Consider the following 22,305-nt stretch of genomic DNA (forward strand, 5'->3'; position numbering starts at 1 on the left):
TGAAATAAAATATTAAAATGAAGGTTTCAGCAAGCATCTGTACCTATGTTATGGTACAACGTTCATTATTTTTATTCAATAAAATAAATTATAAATTTTCTGAATTGCAGTTTGTGTTTTGTGATTTTTCGAGTTTGATTAGGATGTTTGAAATTATTATGTACATATTTAACGTTGGTTAAGAGCCCTATGACACACTTAGGCTGGGGTATTCTTTGAGTCAAATACGGGTTAATGATAGTGTGCCATTATTCTTACCAACGCCCCTCGCGATCTGACATGAGGTAAATAACTTTTTTTTAAGTATTAACAAGCCAACCTCTGTAACATAGTCGGACACAACGCCGGCTTACGGTGGGAAAGGTTCTGGTTTCGAATCCCGGGTAAAGCGTGGGTGTGGATTTGTATCTTCTAAATTCGTCGCAAACTCGTTGAATTCACAGAAATTCTTAACAAAACTGTTAGTTACAAGTAGACGATTAGACAATTGGCTCGGTTATTGGGGGGGTGGTGGGGGGAGAGAATTAAAAGTTGTCAATGGGGAGCACTCAGTTTTGAATCATTTTCCGAACATCCTCATTCCGGTACAAATCTGTATTTTTCGAGACTGTCTCCTGAGCGGGAAAGGGGTGAAGGGTTTTGCGCATGGTAAACATTTTTAAATGTAGTATCAAAATATTCAATTTTCAATATTTGGCTTCTCCACAGTACACATTTATTTATTTATTTTTTAATTCGAGGGGTGCTCAGGCCCAAGAACTCAAGGGATCCACGTCCATGACCGAAGGCAAATATGCTGGATATGGTCCGGATGACAGGGACAGTGCCGATATTCTTCAACTACCCCCTCTTCACAACTCTTACTCGCTCCCTGAACCAATCAACTTTGCAGCGAGTCGTCGACGAGACGCCAAAGCGCGCGGGTGGGGAGAGGAGAGAGCTCGCAACGGCGCGTGGAAAGGCAGGTCGTGAGCGCAGGGAAAAGAAGAAAGACCATCTGCGCTCATACCTACCCACCTCCCGCCTCCACCACACACCCGCCAGGCCTTATCGTCCGAGGGGTCACGAGCAGGGCTACTAAATTCATTACCGCCGGACAACAATCTCCCACCCCATCCCTCCGTCCCACCACCAACACACAGCTGTTTCTGAATACAACAGGGGGAAGAGTTAAGGGTCTGTTTTATTTTCCCTTTCTTTCCCCCCCTTTCCAAAACACTTCTCTTTGTGGTGGTTCAGGAAAGTGCAAAGCTGGTCCCTCCTCGACTAAAAACACCCTGTAGCGAGACACCTTTGGGCTTATACGCACTCCCACTTACTTTGATGACTGGTTGTGTGTGTATTTACAAACCACTCTTTTTAAAAACATTTTTAGATTAAAAAAACAATTACTGTTAACAGTACCAACCCCACTAGGTCAAAAAGTTTTTGATTGCCTTATTTTCATAGAACATCTGCTTAAAAAATTATATTTGGAACTGGAAACTGGGTCATTGTTTTGAAATTAAAAAATATGAGGTGAATACGTTTTGACAAATTATTAAACTTTATCTATGCAAAAACTATGAAAATGTGTTTTTTATTTGAAAAGTACATTACAACAACCTTACCCGTATTCTCATTCCTCTATGAGAATATTCTTAAACCATTATCTAAATATTTGAAATATCATCCCTTATTTTGAAAATAAAAATATATTCAGGTGTATTGGTCCATAATTTATCTACAAAAATGTTGTGTTTTGTTAGTTTTACTTGAAAACTAATAATAATGTTGATAAAATAATTATTTGATCTCAAAAAAAAATATACAATCAATACGGTTTCAGTCATTGTTAATTACTTCTTCAAGAAATAGAGAATGTTAATTAATGTAAGTAATTAAATTATCTTTCTCAAATAATTTTCTAATGTATAGGCTATTAGTTTATTTTCTAAATATAATAAAATAGTGTGGTATTAAATATCTTAAAATTGCTTTGATGCATTAGAAGAACACAACATTAATCAATAATTTCAAATATTTTACTTGAGTTTGATGAATATTTTAAATAAATATTCATAACTTAGACATAATGAAAATATAGTTCCTAAGTATTTTAAATTTTTTATTCAGTAATTTTTGGGGGTGTTTCTAACCGTAATTTTAATATCATATAAAAAATAATAAATTTAAATAATATAAAATTTAAATATGTGATATGATAAAATTTAAAACAATGTATTTTTTTTATTTTTGATAATGGTACAGTACTTTAATTATTTTTACACTTTCACAAAAATGTTATGTTTTGTGAAGTTTTTATTTGTGTTTTATAAATTTTCGAGTGTGTATAGGATGTTTGAAATTATGTAAATATTTTATCTGATTGTCAAAAATAGAACATTTTAGCTCCTCCAAAATCAGTTTTAGAAATTTTTATTTGAGATCTAAAACTGTTTATAAATACATATAATTCTAGCATTGAAATTAAAAAGATTTTCAAGTAATTGTAACTTGCTATAGTTTAAAATAACATTATTGGTGTTTGGAAACTAAACTCAACTCTCTGAGAGTAGGTGAAGTTTGATTTGATATGGTTACTAGAAAATAATTGGTCTCGAGGAGATTTTGCTTGCTTTGTTGCATCAACATTTTCGTGTTTGCAATTAAGTACAACAGTGTTTTACCAAGTAACACACAGCTTCTATCCTTGCGAAGCGTTCCATTATAGTTTAGCGTCGTTTCTCCTGAAATGCAATATTCAATTTTTTTTTCAAGCACTTTCAAAACGAAACAAAGTTCGCTGCATGCGCAAAGATAAAGACAGGCTAACTATTCGGTAGACGGTTCACTCCAGATACAATGCACGAGATGAACTGTGTGACGGGAACCATTTTTGCTCCGATGCACACGGGCAATCTTTTTATCTCCCGCATCCGATGCGGGCACTTGACGGAAGTAATTTATGTTCATTCCAAACCTTTATGTCCCCGCACCCCTTTTCTTCTCAAACGAGGCGAATCTTTGATAAGGGCTGTCCTCCGAAAGGGACGCACCAAAGGGCGAGAAGGCGATACGGCGTGCCGATAAACAGCGCGGGTTTATGCGTGCACACTTCCTCAATCCTCTTAGCGGGTTGGCTGTCAGCGCCAGACAAACAACCAGACACCACCGCCCGCCGCCACCGCTCTAGCTGCGCTAGGGGTTCAATGCAACAACCTCTCCTTCTGCACGGCGCACCCCGTGACGTTTTCAACCCCTTATCGGTCAGCGCCATCGCGCTCTTCCGCCCCGGCTTGTCTCTCCCCCCTCCCCTTACCATCGTACGAGACGGAATCTCATTACCATAAAAGCCGAATCACTCTCCCGGTATTAGGGCACCTCGAGCGGAGAGAGGGGAGGCGTGTTTCTTCTTTCTTCTTTCAGAACACTCACCCTTTCGCCGTGCCCTCCACTCCTTATCTGAGGGCTCTCTCCCTCCAGGTTCACCACCGCCGCCTCTCGGGGCGGTTGCAAGGCGGCTGATTCGGTAACCCCCGGGGCAACTGAGATACATATCAGTGCGGCGGCGGGGGGCGAGACACCCCTCCAACCCCCCTCGCCCGTGACGTGTCGTGGGGCTGGGGAAGGGTGGTTAGGCGTGGCCAGGTGCTGTACGTGTCCACGAATACGAGGGGGTAGTCACCCTTGCCTCCCAGTGACCCCCGGCACGCCAGGCTGTGGGACTGCAGCACACATCTCAAAAGGGGGTGGGGGGGGCGGGCAGATGTTACTACAATAAATTATTACACTTCTTTACATTTTGTGTTTGTGATCACGGTTTTTCATAAAAATGTAGGCCAATGCTATGAATATATGTAATTGTTTGTAAATGTTTTTATCAATAATTTAATAATAGTTTATTTAAAAACTTTATCAACTTAATTTTTTTGGCATAATAGTTTTAAATTAAATGTTCATATATGGCCATTGTCATGCAATATGTTACTATCAACATGTCATTCATATATAAATAAAAATTCTGTTTGTAAAAAGCAAGAAAATTATTTAAATTAGAATTGTGCTAAAACTGATTTTTTTATCTAGTTTATAAATATGATATCCTGAAAAATAAAGAGTTTTGTGACTAAGGCTACATACAAACAATTAAATAAAAATTATAGAACTCATGAGTTCATCCTCTTAATTGATGCTAGAATTAAAAAATAAACTGGCATTTCAGGCGCTGAAATCCATTCAATAATACTTATTAAAGTGACAAACATTTTAAATTGTTAACTATAGAGTCTGCTGTGACGCCACACTGGTAGTAGGAATATATAAAAAGTGGTAGGGGTAAAAATACATAATTGTATCAGCAAAATAATTTTGGAAATGAACTGGTTAAAGGCCCTGCCTACCCGGGTTCAGAGCTGCAAGAAAAAAGCATACGAGTTGAAAATCTGTTCAAAGATATCTGTGTACAATCTGTTTACGATAAGTATTTAAGGATTAACTGAGGCCGGATAAGTAGTTCTAAATTCCATATTTTATTTTTTACTTTATTTTTTGAAGAGTGAAAATGACTAAACGTGTATTTTCAGAAAAAAATTTAGGCATGAAGCCATCAGTACAGAATCTTGAAAGCACTCAAGAGAATTGCGTCACATCTTTGTATTCATTTCTCCGCCATATATTATTACGGTTACATCTCGAATATTAAAGTTGTCCTATGCACAACGAGAAGACTGCGCTCCAGTTCGGAGCATTGCGCTTAGAGGCGAAACCGCGCTAGAAGCGCTAGCGAGCGTCGCATCAACCATCCCGCATCACTAACACACATAGGTACTTTCCTTAATAGGCGGGTGGGTCATTTGGTTCCAGGATTTACTTTAACTGTGGTGGTCTTCGAAATCGGTCACGGAATTCCGTACCAATCCTGATTTGTTTCATTTTTAAAACTTAAGGTTTTTTTTATGGCGGATAAACCACCGCATATTTTTTTTGTCACCCGTATTTAATTACGGTACGGCGGTCTTGCGTAAAAATGCGTTGGCGTCACGCACGTATGTGTTTTGTTAAGAAATAAGATGAGACCAGAAAAAATATATAGTTTCAATCCGTGAGATGATAAAATTAAAACACTATTAGGTTTATTTCAGCAACTGGCTCCCTGTTTAAGTTGTGGATTTTGAAACAGTTGAGAAACAAACATAAATTATCTCACATATCTCTCTAGTGAAAAGTTACTGAGCAAGAGTCTTTTCCCTTAATAAAGAGAGAACTGTGTATTCTAGCCTAGTAGTCATTAAAACCCTCGATTTTTTATTTTTTATTTAGGAATAAGCTATTGGTAATTGTAAGCGCAGATCACACTTGCCAGTTAAGTACAACAAACAAATCAAAACAAGCAAAATATAAGTAGGGTTCTGTATGCACTTTTGCAATTTATGTATGTTCATATTTTAATCACATGGAAACAGCCTCAATGAACTGTGTATAACTTAAAAAAAAAAAAAAAAAAACCATTGCGCCTTTTGTTTCGCCAGATATGTGTGACATCAAACCTCGGTAATGAGAAAATTCATGTTTTCTCATGTTGCAAATACACTTATAATACGAGACGCTGACACGCTGACACGACATTAATGTAGAATTTTTATAAATAATATCAAACGTGAGAAATAAACTTAAATGGTATTTTCAACTACATCTCTTGACAAGAATCATACGTAGTTTTTGGCCTTTGCCGCTAGAATTTACTACCGGAGCAGCTACGTCGACTATTGAATCATTTGATTAGCAGACCGAAAATTTAAACTATATAAAGTTACGGCTTCGATAAAATATATATAAAAAAAAAAGACTTGAAAAAATATTAAACCCTGGCATTGGAGCTCATTTTCGACAAGGAATGTTATTAAAATACTGCCCATCTTGTTAAAATTCATCAAAAATTTAATACTATAAAGTTTCCTTTGGCTATGTGAACTTTGGTTCACGCCATCCGCCACAAAAGGCAGCACCATGCTTACACATTTCCGTTCCATTCACGAAATTTCTGCTACCAAAGGCCGTACACCGTCAAGGTTAGTGGAGGGAGGTTGCCTCGGTCCCGTAAGCGCTGTGTAGCCAGCCGGCCGAGGGTGGGTGACGTCACTAGCAGTCCCGCAGCTGCCTGCCTGCCCGTTATCTGTCTGCCGCGTCCGGCCACAGCAGCAAGTGTCGCGTCTTCAAATAAACTCATAGATCGAACACGTTGTTAACACTATTACAACGACCCTTCCATAATTGTTCCATTATTTTTATACTCCGTCTAATACTGATATGGCTGCTATTATTATAAATATTATCCCCCCCCCCCAAAAAAAAACGTAATAAAGTAAGTTAACACGCGAAAAACAGATTCCATTAATATGATAAGCACAAAAATTATTATGTACATAAAAAACCATTTCACATCACTGATTGTGAGTACATTGCAAGAAATACAAAAAAAAAAAAAAAAAAACAAGCATATGTGGAAACAATAAAATATCTCGGGTACTCACCAAACATTGCAACCGTTGCATATTTGGCTAGCTCATTGATCGTCCGTAGTTTCCGATGTCGGATTATTTCTTTACTCTTGGAAAATAAAAAATTTAAATTAAAAAAAAAATCATTTAGCATTAAGTTTTTGAGAGATTGCTTTAACACACGTGTAACTTAAAAAAATTGTTTAGTTGATAATGCACCATATAAATAAAAATTCGGTCATCCTGATCAAAACTAGACCTAATAAAATATTCCGAATGTCACTTAAGAAGTCAGCTATTTAATGCAGCATACAAATTCAGTTCTTAAATGCCTAAGTACTTCATGTAACAATTTTTTTGTATTTTTTAATTTTTTTTCCTCCCGTCGTCTGACATGGCACCAGAAGTTCTCTTGGTAGATTTTCGGGATTCTTCTGAAAGACACTTCATCCTTATGAATGTTCTTTGAAGAACAAAGGCTCTGATAATTTTCTTTGGAATATTATTTAAGGAAGGAGCAATCTTATCCACCAATTTCGTCACGACGCCTGGGCCTTTTAGAAGTTCTTTACCGTGATAATTTTGGAATTCACACTCAAGCTGCTTTGCTTGACGTAACCATAGTTCAGACGGTATACACAATCCCCCATAAGACAGATACTTGACCCAGGATGATGCAGTTGGTATTAGAGTATTCGCCTCATTGCTACTTTCTAAGTAGGAGAACTCTGATTTGAGTTTTTTTGCCACCCAACCACAAAGGTATTCAAAAGCATTTTCTTCTAAATCGGTAGAAAATTTAAATTCTGTTTGTGTTGTAATGATATCATCCGCAGTTACGTTTCCTTCAGACTTGCCTTCTTCTTTAAGAAAATTTGTTTTTGATTTTTCAGTTTCACTTACTAAATCAAAAAGACCACTAAGTTTAAGCACTTTGCTTGCCACAAATTCCGTGTCATCTGAAGCAGCGGTCGTATTTGTGTTCGTCCGTAGCACACCTTGGTTTTCCCCTAAAATTATCATCCTCAGGCGGTATAGTGCATCTAAAGGCGTGGGATGATCGTTTAATCCTCCACGGGTGCGAATCTGCGAAAACAAATTTTCAATAATGTCTTGATTAATACGATGGGTCAATATGTAACTAATACCATATGTCAGTTTTAAATCTCTGTAAAGAAGCTGTAATGATTTCGTAGACACAATGACACCTTTCTGGAAAAGTTGCATAGTTTTTTTCCCGCAGCAACGCAATTTACTTATTGTTTCAATCATTTTGTTTAAAATTTCGTCTTGAGCAGTTAATTCTTGGCCGTATGCTTTTCGGGATGGTTCGCCAATATTACGGGGTATATAACAGTTCATGGTGTCAAACCATTGGTCACACAGGAGAATAAAGTCTGCAGTTGCTTGTGTCACATTCTTGTCCATTCCGGGCATTTTAGTTTTCAAAGCGATAGCAGTGGTTCGTGACAATAATTCACTTGCTTTCCTTACATTCTGCCGCTGCGTTTTTTCCATCGATATATGTGTCTTTGTTAGTTTGTGGCATATTTTGAGATCTGAGGATTCTTCTGCATTTATAAGGGCTTCGACTGGTCCTTTATTAATGTGTATGTTACCAGGTAAATTGAACCCTGTATTCAAAAACCAATTCCTGATGAGTTTCAAAAGATGTGGCGGATCAGCAAACACATAAATTTTCTCGGTTTCTGCACTAGGGTGGTTAAAAAATGTCTTGTCTGTACTAATTCCCATTTCCCTCCATAGGCCTACATTTCCTCCCCCAAGATCACTTACTATGGCTTTCACCACGTATCCTGCACCACGAAGCTTGTCAATAATTGACAGAAGAATATCTTTCGTCATTTTTGTGTCAAAATTTATGTAAAGTGGCTGCTTCCATTTAGAAAACAAGCCTCGAGCCATTACAACTTGCATGTATGAAAAATGTCCGACAACTTCATCTTTTTTCACATCGTATTCCAGAGTTCTCTTTACTTTAACTTCGTCAAATTGCAGGACTGCTATGCGTTCTTTATCAATCAGTTTTGATCCGGCACCTTCAAGATACTGAAACATGTGCTAAAGTAGGCCCTCACGCATTTCCAAAGATGACGCCCACCTCTGAAGCGTGGATATACCTGGCAAAGGGATATTCATTTTTTTCTTCAGAAAAAGATAGCAACGTTTACTTAGGTACCTTAATGTGAACGCCAAAGATATTTCTTCATTAGTCCACTTCACATGTTTCCTTATTCCAAGAAGCAACCCTATTTGATTTTTCGTAAACAACGACGACAGCACTTGGAAACATTTTTTTGATTCTTTAGAATCTTTTACATTCTTTCTCTTCAGGTTATTATTTTCTTTCTTTAATTTTTTAATATTTTTGGCGTCTGAGAGAAGTTTATTTTCTAAAAGTAATATTTTATGTTTCAGAATTTCATTTTATTTTTTCAGATTTTCTTCTTTATTTTCTACCTTATTTCTAGCACTGAGGCTGCTAGATTCAATTACACTTATTTCTTGCGGTTCTTTTATCAGCTCTGTTGCAATTTTTTTGTTTTGTCTTGAATTGTACCGAGAATTACGTTCTACAGAATGTGTATCCTCCCGGTGAATATGATCCTTAGACAACAATTTTAGAGATGGTACAGCAGATTTCTTCAAAACTTTCTTCGGTTCAGTTTTTAACAGTTCAGCCTGTAGATCTCTTTCATAGTCCTCGACCATAAAATGATCGGAACAAACATAAGACGTATCAGGATTGAATTTATCTTGTCGTTTGCAGCGTTGCACCCATTGGCTTTTGAACACAATTTCTTTTGGAAATCTGTGGTATATGACGTTTTTTGTTTTTTCACGACGATTTTTACAAACAGCTACAGCACACCCAGTCCCGGGCATTTTACCACACAGCAAACTAGTATTGAAGCTGCATTAATGTTATAAAATATTCGTTCAAACGCCGAACACTGCACAAGTTGACGTTTATCAGGCTAGGAAATAAAACTCTAAACACACACGCGAGGTACACATAAAGTAGCTGAATTCGTCGTGCACATGAAGATGAAACTATAAGTACGCGTGTCATGAGATCGCCTCTATGACAGTGTGTCCAGTTTTGTCGGGACGGAAAGATAAATTTGTGAAAGCGCGCGCGTCTTGACTGGGGGACGGGACGGGAGCAAGGTCGAGGCGGTGGACTGCACGTGACGTCACTTCGCTGCCTGCGCAGAAAGATGCGCGCGCGTCTGAGGCAACCTCCCCTTCTACTAACCTTGGTACACCGTGAGCTAAGGTATTACACATTTAAAAAAATGTGAATAAACAACCATAATTTTAAATTATCGAAGTATTCTACGTCTTAACGAATCATAATTAAATTCTTTTTTTACTTATATAAAATTACAGTTGTGAAAACATTTTTGGAACTGTTTTGAAATCATCATCGCAGACAAATTTAACTGAAACTGTGGCCTGCGTATATCTTATTAAAATTTATGCGAAGTACTTAAAAGTTTGTAACATATTCGCCGAAGTAACTGACTCCTCTCTTTAAAGGAATGACTCGAGAGTCTCGGAATACGTAGAACGAAGTCTTTCCAAGTATCCACTCGATTTGCAGCCCATCAATGGACGAGGCCGTCTATCATGTTGCGTGCCGACCGTGGGTTAACGGCCCACCCTCTAATAGCTATTGTTAACGAAACTTTGTAACATTAGCTTCGGAAATAGAGGAGCGCGGAGGATGAGCCAATATAACGCCGGTTAAGGTAGCTGGTTTGGGTTGTTACCTCAACCTACCATTTACCCACCTTTTATAGACTTTCGGACCAAAAAATGTAAATTCATACTCAATTAAAAATACATATGTACCTACCTTTAATGAAAACTTTTTTAAAATTTCCTTACTTAGATTAATCTCACAGATAGTAATAATTTTCATTTTAATTGTACAGTTTGTTGAATTTTTTTTCCCAAAGCAAAAATACCGTGTTTGTTATGAATCTATTAGGTTAATCCGAGTACTTATTGTATTCTTTCCGAGCATTTAAACAACTTGCTACTTATTGGAGAGCTAACCCAAATGAAGCTCAATAAATTATTTGATTTCTGAACCTAATGAAAGAAACATTTGACAGTGTAATCAGAATTTTTTTAATGTTTTTTTTTTTTTTTTTGAGAATTGAAATAAGTGTTCACAGTGTGCTTAAGAGTCCAACCTACATTGTATAAAATAATGCATTGGCTACCTACTTGCAATTGTATATGAAATTTTCAAGTTTATTTTGCATTCTTAAGTTATTTTAGGTTTAATTGACTAATTTAAGTGCTGATGCGGCTTTCTCAAATACCGTTTTCAATAGTAAGTTTTAATAGTAAGTTTTATTTCTAGTGAGCCTTAAAAATATGTTGCGATCAATCTTTAGAATTACTTAAGATAAAAATAACAGTGGCAAATGTTCAATAAAAAATCAACTATTTCCAATTAAAACATTTAATTGGTAATGGGAATTAACGTTTTACTAGAATACGATTTAATTGACTTTAAAAACCTTAATATATTACTAATTAATATTAGGATTTTATTATAAAACATTTTAAAATGTAAGGCAGCATTTAAATGTAGTGTACAAACATGTCATATTGGTACCTTTAGGATGGCGAATCAGAATATATTTAAGGTAAGCCCAGTTTTAAACAAGGTTATCATTTATTAGAGCTACATTTCAATCCAGTTAAAGCAGTTGAATCTAAATTTACTGAAATCATATTAATTACACCTAGGTAATAATATTACACTGATAAAAAATAAGTGAAGTTAATTAACAGTAAATTACACTGTCGCAATGGTTTCCTTAAAGTATCTGTCTGACTGTAACCCTTGCCTGTCATGAAGTTTTGACACAAAATATGTAATGTGATACTATTTCAAGTTTGGAACATTGATCAATGAATGTTAGGCAATCCTACACTGCACAATGTTAATCTAATGTGGGCAGGCCTTATGTTATAGGCCTATGTCGTTGAAATTGTTGCAAACGTCCTGTTACAATGTCAGAATTTCATACCCACACCTTTCAAAAAGATTGGTTAACTTAGGTTTGAAACGTGAAGACGCTGAAGATGTCACTAGCACGTTCATGTTTGTTTAAGTTGGATGACTTACGTTTCTATAAAATATTTTGTAAGTATAACTGGTTCAAAAATTTTGGTAGTTTGGCAGAGTCATTTAATCAGAATTGAGCCCACCAGGAACGTAGGCTTATAGACCAAATTTTAAATAATGAACATAAAATAATAAAATAATGTTAATATGAGTGGCGTATATAATGTTATTTATAAGTAAAAATAAAAAAAAATATTTTGATTGTAGTTGGTAACCAGAATTGTACTTTATAACAAGGCATTTGCCGAACAAGTAGGCCTTATTAAGATTTCAGAATACCTATGAAATATTAGATATAGAAATAAACGCAGCCGAAAACTAAAAATTAGTAAGATTTTTAGCGATTTAAAATGTGTGGCGAAGCAAAGTGTGACTCCAATAGCCGGTTTTCATGCGGTAGAACCTAAACTAAAGTTCCAGGCATACTAGGGGAAATGCGAATTTAGACCAATAAAGGGGAAGTAAGTCATCAAATGGGACTTTCTTTTACGAGTATTTTTTTAAACTATATATATATATTGTGGAAGGAAATCTGCGAAGGAAAGGAAAGAGATAAACGCTTGCAATCTTGTTCCATAGAGTTAAACTCCTTCTATACGAGGCGACTTTTTGACTCTACTAGGTATTTAAAGAGACAGGAGTAAAGGTGAGTAGCGATGTAGCACACGCAGTTAACTCGTCCGCTCTGGCGGGTGGCGAATAGGCACCGTGTCGTTCGCGTTCTCGTCCCCACCAGAAGATTCAAAACAAGACACCACCTTGGCATACTTAAAACAAAACAAAAAAAAATGGAAATCGCTATTACTATTATTTACAACTCAAAATATAGCTTTTATAATTCTTGTTTGTTTGTTGTCTGTTCTGGCATCAATAGAAAACTTCTTGACGGGTTTTGATGACACTTTTTTTATTAGTAAGGTCTTTAGCTAACTTTAACACTAGTCTATAAATAATGACATAATGCCACCCCTAACAGGGTAAAAAACATAGGGACAAATAAGGTATTAAGATAATTATTTCTTTGTCTGGAGCTAATAAACACAACGAAAGATATTGTGCATTAATAGGCTAATAAAAGCAACAAAACTTTAAAACACAAATTTACCATTTTGCGAAATTAAACTCTTAAGGGGTGTTCAAGTGGTAAGTATAGTTTAAAAAAAATGAATACTTCCAAACGCATTAGAACAAGAAGTAAGAAACTAAGAAAAAGCAAAATGCATGAAGGGTTGTGTACTGTATTGTATTTTCCTTCTTCCTTTTATCAAAATTCGTCCTTAAACAGAGTGAAAGTGAAAGAGTTTTGATTAAGTTTAAAAATTGGTATCTCCGAAATTTATAAAGTAGGACGTAAAATATTTAGTAAGAACACTTTTTTTAACACTTTGCAAGATTTCACCCCTAAGATGTGTAAAAAGTTATGTTTGATTTTAAGAAAAATATTGCATTCTTTCGAATCAACTTCATCCAAAAGTAAGAAAATATTAACAACCATCAAACATATAGAGTCACGAATTGAGTTTTCTTTAATTTTATGGAATTTACCTTTATGCAGCTGAAAGAGGTTAAGTTTTGTTACGTTATTAAAATTCAATTACTCAAAAAAAAATCACAATGGTGGCAAGAAACTGAGTACAAATAACATAAATCAATGAGTTACCTTGCACTTTTTTTTATATTTCTGGAGAAACATCTACAAAGGTAGTGAAATGGCAGCGAGAAAGGTTTGGTAGTAAATTGTCATATCTCCAAAAAAATTAAATGTAAGTTAAGAAACTTTTCATGAATAGATTAAATAAATATTTGTATAGGGTCTTTTACAATTTTTTTATTAAAAATTCATTGCTACCATTTTATAAAATATCATTACTTAGCTGTTTAATTATGAATTAAATCATATACACTCCTGACATTAATTATGTCTATTCTTTAGTTAAAACTTTTGAACTAAATCATAGCTTTCTTACAATTGTACAATATCAGCAATACCCTGAAATTGCGTGAGCGAAGTAGCGGTATAATAGCTGGCAAGTATTAAATGAAGAATGGTTGGCTCGTTGGTGATTAAAAATTATAATAACCCTAATGTTTCTGAAGTAAATGCTTAAATGCGTGGTTTTAAACTGCAGATCTCTACATTCGAATCCCAAACACGCGCAGTATATTTCCTTACGTTTTCAATAGTACTTATTATCGCATTTTTAAAATTAATTATATAACTATTTAATATTTCTTCAACCAATTTATATAACTTTTAATATGTAGCTCAATCAATTTATTTTGATATTTTACACTAAGTGTGCAAATAACCTTTATTTTTTACTTATAAGAAAATAAATCACAAAGCTACAGTTCTATTCCGACAATGATGAAATTATGAACACTTGACTGTCAAAGTAAGAGAAATGTTACTGTATTCATAATATTTTGACAAATAATTCCCATCCCCCTTTCCCACCCCTTAACCCAATGTATAATTTTGGTACTTCTTAATAAAATTATTTGGACATCACTCGTTCAAAATAAGAGGAATATTACAGTCTACATTAGATTCAGAAAACAAAGCGAAAGATCACTGTTTCCATAAGATTTTATAAACCACACCCTTCTCCCATTCTCACCCCTGAAAGCTGAATTTTTTTACTTTTTGATGAAATTTCGCACAATTTACTAAAATCATTGCCAATTACTGATTTAGAAAAAAACACATAAAATCACTTACTACATTATATTTAAAAAAAAATCCCATTTACCTTCCCCACTCCTTCAAACAGAAAATTGTTACGTCTTTATGATATTTACTACACTTGATAAAAATTACTGCATAGATTTAATTTTGAAAACAAAAAGAGCATCAATGATCGCTGTCTATATAAGATTTCCTACATACCCTTCATTCCAAAACTTAAAAATTAATTTTGGTACTTCTTGATGAAATTTTGCACACTTCATATTAAATATCAAAACTACTGACACAATCTGATTGCAAATATAACTTCTCCTTCCAGTTTATATTTCGGAAGTAACTATTAGGTACATTTTTGTACTCATATTATTCTCTTCAGAAATTCTTTACACTGCATAAAGCCCGGGCAATACCAGGAACTTATGCTTCGTGTATCAAGGCGTCCCATAACACAACGTCGTTTGTCACTTGACCGAGGACAAAAACTATTTTCGTTGGCATACGAGACAACAGATAATATTTATTTTAGAAGTCGAGTGTTATGTTTAGAAAGGAAAGAGGGAAAAAAGGGGGATAAAGTGACCAATATTTCTGCAATCCATGCGAACAACACCAGGTAAGAAAACTAGTCTCGTCATGCACAATACAATTTTTATTTAGGCCTAGAATCTGACAGGCATGCATCAGAATTGGTTTAACTGGTCCAAATTGCTGAAATTCAACCGATAATTTGTTGAAACCGCTTCACTTGGGTCCGTAAATTCCTTCATGTTGATCATGCAAATGAATGTCACTAATTCATCAGCAAATTTATTCAGCCAATTCCATGCCCTAATCTTAGGTTAATAATGGTTAAGTCCGCTTATTTACCAGCCAGAATTTTCAGTTTGTAACATTCCACTCATTCCAATCACAGATTTTAGATTACATGGTGTGGATGTATATAAAAATTATTTATTTCCTTTTAGGAATTAAAATATGAAAATAGCACAAGCATATAAATGATAAATGTACATCTAGCCATCGCGCCGTAAATTTAAGTTTAATTGTTTTTATAATGTCGGAGACTCTGGTTCTGGGGAAGGAAGTCGAGGCTATAAAAGCTGTCACGTTCCCAAACATGCGGGGTTGTTTGTTGGGGAAAGAGAGATAGATGAAGAGAGATAGAGAAAGTAAGGTAAAAAAAAAAAGAAAGGGTAGAAGAGCAGAGAGCGAATAGAAAGTTTAGAGGAGCGATTACGCGACGAATGAGCGGCAGAAGGTGACCGCCACCGGAAGTTCTACTTATTCGAGGCCCCGCCTTTTTTCATTATCGTGTCGCTCGGCAAGGGGAGGGAGCGGCAAGCCCATGGTGGGGGCAACCGAGCTTGAATAGAACCAAGAAAAGTTAGGGAAATGAGGAAAGAGGGTGGTCTCCGCTACTTCAGCATTGTTTTGCATGTGTCCTCACGCGAGGGGAAAAGAATCAAAAAACCAACTCCGCCTTGGGAGCCTGATGGATGGTGGCAGTGCTAAGAGGAAAGGTTGTGGTGGAGGGGGGGGGGGCAGCCTGAGAGTGCTTTGAAAACCCACTTCCTTAGCCGAAGCCCCTCCCACACATCCGCCATGTTGCCGAGAGCATGCAACACTGCAACTTTACCAAGGGGAGTATATCTTTCGTCGCGTGCCTACTGCCCACTCACCGTACCGGCCAAGAATAACCATGGATGGAAAAAAAATGTTCCCTGAATATTTGCCCTACCTTTTTTTCCCCCCTAATCTGCTGATGTAGGTCATTTGCATGACTAAAAGAGAAGTTTGAGGACTATTTTTTTAATGTGCAACATCTTTTCTCTCGTTATGCGGCATTTGATGGAAGTAATTTCGTGAATTGAATGGAAGTTGATTGGAACAGAAATAAGTAACCACAGAAATCTTAAAAATATGGCGGACCCGTGTGATTCATCCGTATACCTTAATTGCTTTCGTGAACATCGCGCATATGCATTAAAAAATTATAATAGTACCGCTATCGTTTAATATTTTAACTATAATTTATAATCATCAGATTATATACAATACTGAAAATTTAAAACTACGTTATAATTTGGATTGACAATTTGGACAACCCTTAGTTAAAATTTAAATGTAGAGCTAAGACAGCTTTCATCGTACTGGTAGACACAAACAAAATTGTTAGCCTAAAATTATTCGATGCCATATTGATTTAAAGAATTTCAGTTAAATTTTTACTTTATATCTTAAATGTTGAATTATCTCAAGAAGATTAAGTTTTTTTTTGTAAAAAGTACTTACAGACTTATTTCTGCCATTTAAGCATATGTATACAAACATTCACATAGTGTTATAATAATTGTTTCAAAATGTTTCACGTTAATTTAATTTAACTGCATTTATCGGACTGCAACTTGTAGTTAGAAAAATACTTAACAGATTGCGCCGCGTACGTAACGCTTTAGAGAACTAACAAAATGTTGCATATCTTTGAATCTTTGACACGAAGTTTGCTTGAAAACAATTTTTCCTGGCTATTAAATTATAGATATTTTTAAAGTTCCAATTAGTAGTATATAATAGTTCTAGTTCCTCCGGGCACAGGCTTCAGTCTGTGATGCCCATGGTGCCGACAGCCATCTTGAATTGTGACGTCAAGGCAGCCATCTTGGACTAAAATATTCCTCAAAATTCCTCAAAAAAGACTCAAAAAGACTCAAAAGTTCCCATTTTTAAGGACAATTTCCCCTTTTCCCCTCAAAAATTCAAAAATTAATATTTCGAAAAACCTCAAAAGTCATTTTGCATTAGAAAGAACACAATAACCATATAGAGTTTTAAGCATCCATGTCTAAAGCCAACGATAAGCCTCTGACGTCATCATGGATTATGACGTCACCGTTGCAATTTCTGTTATGTCCGCCATCGTGAAATTCTTTAATTATCATCCGATTTTATTGAATTTTTTTTTAAATTTATAAAAAAAATTCAATTAATATAATTTTAATAAAATATTATTCAAAAAAATTAAATGTACACTTACACCATGGATCTCGAAGTTCTCGGTTCGAACACGGTGGGGGCAAAAAAAATTTAAAATGACAACCAATCCTTCCCTCATGGTGGCTGCAGGCAGACTAACTCCCATCACATATGTCAAGGTATATATATCGTCAGCAAGTATGACGTCGTGTCCGCCATCTTAAAAATCCATAATTTTAATGCTTGAGAGAAAGGAAAAATTCCAAAATTCATTAAAAAATTAATCAAACGAAACCAATAATAATAATTTAATTCAACATTACTTAAAAACCACTGTTGCACTTACCGTTATGGTCGACATATTGGATTATATAAATGTTGCATGTTTCGTTACACACACCATCTTGGTTGGGTAAGATACCATCGTTAAAATTTACATTATGGTCGCCATCTTGGATTATATAAATGTTGCATGTTTCGTTACGGCAGCCATCTTAAAAATCCGTAATTTCAATGCTAAAAATTCCGAAAAAATTTCAATAAATATTTAAAACATTGTATACTACAAATGTTAAGTTACTTATTTGTTTTTGGTCCTCGGTTCGATTTCCGGTGAGAGTAAACCTATAATTTATTAATATATTTAAAAACTTCAAAATAAAAAGAAATAAAAATGTTTTTTACCACACGCGACTTTTGAATTATGTCACCACTTGTAAAAATTATCGTTAAGGACTCCATCTTGAAAATATTTAATTATTATCCGATTTTAATGAAGAAAGTTGGCATGACGTCATGTCCACCATCTTGTGTTCGTCTGCTGGAGACTACCATCTTGTTTTCGTCTGCAGGAGTGTGCTGATGACATATTAGTATAATTTTATGTTTACCATACCTTTGACCTCGACTATAGGCATTTACCTTTGACCTTGACCTTGAACATTGACCTTGATTTTGAAATTTGACCTTGACATTAAAATTTGACCTTGAACGTTGACCGTGACCTTGAACATTGACCGTGATCTTGAAATTTGCCCTTAACCTTGAAATTCGACCTGACTTTGTAATTTGACCTTGACCTTGAAATTTGACCTTGACATTGAAATTTAACTTTGACCTTGACGACCATCATGGATCTGACATCTTGTGTTCAGTACATGCTACCAGTAGCTACCACCTGCTAGATAACATTGCCAACATCTTGTTTTCTTCTGCTGGTGGACACCATGATGTGTGTGTACACATCTTATTGAGTGTATTACCATCATGCTAGTTTTATTTGAACCCGCTAGAGTGCAGTAATCTTTTATTATTACTGAGGTGCCCGCTATATTGATATTTGGGCACCATCTTGGAATCGTGTAATTATTTAAATAGAAATTTTGAAAAATTCCAAATTTCACCAAAAAAATTACAATCAATTTACGAATTGATTCAATCAGTTCCTGTGCTTGGTTCGATACTTGACCAGTGACAAGTGTAACTAAATATCAACTAAATTGTATAATATGATTTCCATTACTTTTCGCGGAGTTTATTAATCACTACCCCAACAAAAACAACTCAAGACAATATACCTGACAGACAAATTAAATATATTATGTATAAGCCTAACATTAAAATCTAGTATTTGATACTTAGAATAACCTTTAAAATGTTTATGTACAAAGCCATCCATATCCAAACACCAAGCGTCTTCGGACCGCAGACCGGATCATGAACAATGTCAGACATATAGACAATGAACACACAGTACACAGAGTATACACCGGAAACGGAATAAACACTCAGTACACAGGAAAATAGAATGAACACACAGTACACACAGGAAACAGAATGTACACTCAGTACACACCGTATACACAGAAAACGGAATGAACACACAGTACACATAGGAAACGGAATGAAAACATGGTACACACAGGAAACGGAATGAACACACAGTACACACAGGAAACGGAATGAAAACACGGTACACACAGGAAACGGAATGAACACACAGTACACACAGAAAACGGAATGAACGCACAGTACACACACCAAATACAGGAAACGGAATGAACACACAGTACAAACAGGAAAACGGAATGTACACACAGTACACACAGGAAACGGAATGAACACACAGTACACATATGAAACGGAATGTACACTCAGTACACACCGTATACACAGGAAACGGAATAAACACTCAGTACACACAGGAAACGGAATGAAAACACGGTACACACAGGAAACGGAATGAACACACAGTACACACAGGAAACGGAATGAAAACACGGTACACACAGGAAACGGAATGAACACACAGTACAAACAGGAAACGGAATGAACACACACAGTAGCGGAAACACAGTTTGCTTAGTTAGAAATCAGAATACAAGAAATGACACACAATTTTTACTTTCAATATTTAATTTATTTCTCTACATTATACAAATACAAGTAAAAAAAGCCATTATTGTATGTAGCCTGCTTCCCTTAGTTCTTCGAGTATGAAGGTCATTTCTTTGATGCACGAATAGTTTCCTGCACAAAGCGAGCAATGTAGAAGTCTTAACCGGTCAACCAATATGTTTGGACCTTTCCATGATGTGTAAATAGTCTCTTCTATCACCATCTTCCTTGCATGTTCATTATAAATACTTTTACTGACAATCGTCCCAATCATAATCGTAATCTTTATCAGATTTATTTATTATAACACATCGTTTCCATCGTTTCGGTCTCAGGACACCACAACATTCTTCATTCCCGTTAGCTTTAGGTGCTTAATCACAGTCTATGCTTTTGTCAACAGCCTCAGAGTCAATGTAGCATCACCGTAGAAGGCGTCGTCTTTACCCTGATTACCGTAAGAATTTGATATCGATGATGTCGAAGTGTCTTCATCGACTTCATGCTTCCTTTTTAGGAGTCCATCATTTTTACAAAGTAGGAAAGTTCTACTTGAATTCGGCTTGCATGTATTCTCACTTTTCACGTTAAGAATTCTTCAATTTTCTTCATTCTTCCATAAATCATGAATATCCTTCATTTTAAGTTCTTTGTCGAGATCGGAAGAGCCACGAACATAATCTCTGCCAAGACAAGGAAAATTATTGTCGTAATGGAGATCACTCTTCTTTAGTCTAGTAGATTAATCGATGTCCTTTATGCCGTAAGTGGGCTTGGCTTTACATGTTCTACTAAGTCTTTTTAAGCTGTCAATTCGTGTTAACAACCTGTTACACCGATTACATTTTAAATTTTTGCGTAGTGGGTTTTTAACACAATCATTCTTCTCATGACGTCTAGCATTCCTTCTCATGACAAAATCCCTGCTACAGTATCTACAGCGGCTTCCTTACGATTCAGCTGCAGATAACAAACAATGATCAATGGTAGCTTCTGTGACTAATGTTAGATTTAATCTGACAGTTTTCCAATTGTAACCATTACTTTAATATATATTTAAATATTTCGTCAGCGAGAGTTAAGTTATCTTATGCAATGCAACTTGTAAATAGTTCTACTTGTCAACAAAAGATGACGCCACATTTTTCTTGCAGGTTAATATTAATTATTTTATGTGGGATGCGGGATGCTCACTAACGATCACAAAAGAAGGAAGGCTTCGCTAGACAACAAGGAGAACGAAGTTCACCTTGCATGTTAGTGCTTCTCAGATGTTTCAGGACATATTATTTGACTAAGTAAAGGTTTTCTTAATTTTTAATTCCAAATGTAAAATTATTGTAAGACACAAAACAAGGCTACGAGGCTTCCAACATTCATGGCTCCAACTGGCTACAATAGCTCCATTCAGCAGCGAGAGTTATTTATCTAATACAAAAGAACGTGTTGCAAGTAGTCCCGATTATTGACATGAGATGTCCTCACTTGTTGTGTAAAGTCAAAATTTATTTAGTTTTTTTATGTGGGATGCGGGAGGCTCACTAACGATTGTAAAAGAAGGAAGGCTTCGCTAGACACCAGGGACAAGTAAGTTCGTTTTTCGTGATAGTGTTTTTCATCTGTCTTATCACATATTTTTGGACTGAGTAATGTTTTTTTTAAATCCACTTTATAAAAATATTGTCAGTTCAGATTTAGTAGCAGATATTAATAAATAAAAACAAAAAATACAAAAACAGATTCTGCTACCTTGTGAACTTCTCATTCTTTAGCAAAGTTAGAGTTCTAGTACAAGCCAGAATTTTTGTATTTATTTAGTTTTTATTTTATATATTTTATTAATTTTTTCTGTAATTTTATGATATCAAAGAAAACTTGTGGTGGTTTTATCCCTTGTGCTTCTGATTATTCTTGTCAATACCATTATGGTTTTCTCCGTGTGCTCCTCCTGATTAGTCTTGTCAATATTTTGATGGTTTTCTCCAAGTGCTTCTGATTATTCCTGGCTAGGCATCTGATGGTTTTCTCCGAGTGCATCTGATTATTTGTGAGAAATTGATCTCTGCATGAAGGACTTTTTACTTAATGAGTTGTGTAATTTTATCCTGTGATGCAATTAAATTGTGAATATCTGCTACTAAATCTGAACTAACAATATTTTTATAAGGTGGATTTAAAAAAAAAAAAACATTACTCAGTCCAAAAATATGTGATAAGACAGATGAGAAACACTATCACGAAAAACGAACTTACTTGTCCCTGGTGTCTAGCGAAGCCTTCCTTCTTTTACAATCGTTAGTGAGCCTCCCGCATCCCACATAAAAAAACTAAATAAATTTTGACTTTACACAACACGTGAGGACATCTCATGTCAATAATCGGGACTACTTGCAAGACGTTCTTTTGTATTAGATAAATAACTCTCGCTGCTGAATGGAGCTATTGTAGCCAGTTGGAGCCATGAATGTTGGAAGCCTCGTAGCCTTGTTTTGTGTCTTACAATAATTTTACATTTGGAATTAAAAATTAAGAAAAACTTAACTTAGTCAAATTATATGTCCTAAAACATCTGAGAAGCACTAACATGCAAGGTG

The sequence above is a fragment of the Bacillus rossius genome (genome assembly GCF_032445375.1).
Source record: "Bacillus rossius redtenbacheri isolate Brsri chromosome 4 unlocalized genomic scaffold, Brsri_v3 Brsri_v3_scf4_2, whole genome shotgun sequence".
NCBI classification, from domain to species: domain Eukaryota; kingdom Metazoa; phylum Arthropoda; class Insecta; order Phasmatodea; family Bacillidae; genus Bacillus; species Bacillus rossius.